Genomic DNA, 1,210 nt, shown 5'->3' with positions numbered 1-1,210 from the left:
TAAAAAATAGGACCCCTAAAAGTAATATACTTTTACTTCGTTCAAATATGTAAACATGACCTCAACAGGCTTTTTCTTTTGTAGCAAAAGTAATAATTCAATGGAAGAAATGACAGGTAGATGGGTGCATACACCACAATACATTATTTATACGTATAAATTTATTTATCGACATCAGAATTGTGACTATGTTTAATTAAATGCAAGTTTATGGGCTAATTTAATGTTCGAACCAACTGCCTTTATGAGGGAGGGCCAACTAACTCCATGAAAATTCACATGAATCCAATGATAGATAGGCTTTATAGAATCATCTGGCATTCCTTCCGGCACATTGAGTGCTGAGTTGTAAAATGTTACCTATAACTTCCATCGCGATTTAACACTAATGACATAAAGATTTTAAAGTAGAAGTGGCGAGTATTTTTCACCATCCTTACTTCATTGTGCTCTGATTACATGGAATGACATGATTGTTATTCCATGAAACACCTTTGTTGAACAGAGATATCAGATTAAGATCTGCCCAGTGAACACGAACATTTGTATTTGAAACGCCGTTCAACAATAGAAAATTGCTTGATCTTGTCAATATTGATTTATACAGAACAGTGAGATAGTTGTACAGGTAGATCGCAATTAGATCGACATTGAACGTCTATTCGTCTCGATTATATTAGTAAATAAGCTAACACAGCGCCTAAAGCAAGATGCGCACGGTAAATAAGTATAACGGTACTTTTACAACCTCGGCACCGGTGCGCCTAGCCTCGCTCGGAACATTGCCAATTCCCATTGCTCATGTCTCACGTCAGAATTTCTCACTTCTATGATCGTAAATAGATTTAATCATTACATTATAAAGAAGCGCATTAACTTGAGGATTTGAAGTCCTTTGAAATGCATTTCATTACCTAATTTAATGCACAAGCTTCGTTTTATAGCCAAGGTTGGATTATCCTCGAGGGCAAGTATCCGATTTTAATGATAATTCAATATACCGTTTTCAATTTATAAGAGAAGTTTTTGTAAAGCTCTAGCATGACCTTCGATTCAGTAAGCAACATTTGATGAACGTAATTCAAATATTATTGGCTAACTTGCATCACAGATGACAGACTTTAAATCGTATAATACAGTTCAAGAACATACTTAAAGACCAAATTTTATGAAAGGCAGTAGGTAAATTAAACTCTGTTCTCTTTAAGTA

Source organism: Amyelois transitella, chromosome 5 (genome assembly GCF_032362555.1).
Source record: "Amyelois transitella isolate CPQ chromosome 5, ilAmyTran1.1, whole genome shotgun sequence".
Taxonomy (NCBI): domain Eukaryota; kingdom Metazoa; phylum Arthropoda; class Insecta; order Lepidoptera; family Pyralidae; genus Amyelois; species Amyelois transitella.
Note: the sequence above shows the minus strand (reverse complement) of the source record.